This window comes from Mobula birostris, chromosome 2 (genome assembly GCF_030028105.1).
Source record: "Mobula birostris isolate sMobBir1 chromosome 2, sMobBir1.hap1, whole genome shotgun sequence".
In the NCBI taxonomy this organism is placed as follows: Eukaryota; Metazoa; Chordata; class Chondrichthyes; order Myliobatiformes; family Myliobatidae; genus Mobula; species Mobula birostris.
Window position 1 is genome coordinate 49,731,157 of NC_092371.1, and position 1,702 is coordinate 49,732,858.

Genomic DNA, 1,702 nt, shown 5'->3' on the forward strand with positions numbered 1-1,702 from the left:
TGTTATTGTGAGTTTTATTTTCAGCCTGAGTTGTGACTTTCTTTGCCAAATATGGAAGTTTGCTAAAAAGTTTTTGTCCTTCTTGGGTCAAAATACTTTCTACTATCCATTAGGTTTCAGAATGAAATTCACTTGTAGCTAAGAGAACATCTATTTTTGTTCCTGTTCTTCAGTTATTAACGTTGGTGTTATTTTTACCAGTCAATCCAAATCCACTTATTAAGTTATAAAATAAGTTTGTTTTTCTTCTGAAATCCCTTTCAAACTGACTTGTAAATTTCACTTTAGTAGTGACATGTGGCATAGAATTTCTTCCAAGTAGAATGAAGACCTTTAAACTGTAATTTTATGATAAACCTTGGCACTCTCTGACCAGTAGAAACAATTGAAGTACTGTATAACCTTCCATAATCTTGAAAGCCTCGTATCCATTGGATGCAAAATGGGAATAAAAACTCTTCGGTTTTCTCCCTGAAGAATGAGGATTATGGAGGATGCGGCTTTTGAACGTAAGTTCTAAAATTTGGAATTATTGCCTATTGATGAAAACTGCCTTGCTTTCTGAGTACACATTTAGCAGATGTCAAACATGAACATAACACCTTGTCATGTTAAGCAAAGTGTAGTGTCAAAACAGGTTGGCGAAAGCAATTCAAGTTTATTTTTTATGGCTATTACATCCAGTTTATTTTAATATAACCATTTTTTATGGAAGAAGAATATCCCAGGATAGTTTACAGAAGAGTATCGTAAAACAAAGCTCAAAAGAATAGAGATGTTTTTCATCTTGCATCTATAATAGAAAAGTGTTAGATTTGGTGATGCTAAGGTATTTGAACAGTAAGTTGCAGATTGTATCATACTGAAATTATTACTTTCTGCTAGTTGGACTGGTTGCAACTAGTAAATCTGCACAAAGTAAGTAAATCCAAAGATTGCCATTTTAAGCATTTCACGTGTGACTAGAATATACACAGTTCTTAAGCTTGATGTTTTTTTTTTGCCAGTATCAATCAAGTGATCACTCTCCAACTGGAAGTAATGATTCTGCTGTTTGTGGCCATTTGTGATGGCTCTTCAAACCTAGGTGATATCTGCATTTTAAAATTAATTTATTAACAAAGCTGAAGAGCATGTGTCCCTGGAAAAATTAAATGGTTTGTCATAATTTCAAAATCTTAATGAGTTATTAGGTTATTCACAAATGAAAGACTATTAAAATATTTTGTATTATAATTCCATTTATTCAGCTTGTATTACAGGAACAAAACATTACCATACTTTAATGTAACAAAAGTATACATTTTTATATTAAGATGTCAGATTGTACTGTTTCATGGAAGATTTTACATAGATTACATTTCATAGGCAGAAATGTTACTCTTGACAGGAAGGATGACATTAGTGCCTAATTCCCAACTTGCACACACAAATGTGCTTTTCCCAATGTGCTTTTGTCTGTCGTGTATTGCAGAGATGGGCAAGTTTATAAGTGCAACTAGCTAGAAGTGCTTGAAATGGGTTCACTAGATGATTCTGCAACTCATAAAAAACTATTTCATTTGTGATTCTTCCCTCCCCTCTTCCTTGCCTCTCATTAACTCTTTATTAAGTGTTAATCCTTTACAAAGAAAATGGGCATTTATCAAAAGTTTGATAATATCTTTAGAAATTGTGAAACACTTTGCAGTTCAATATTGCC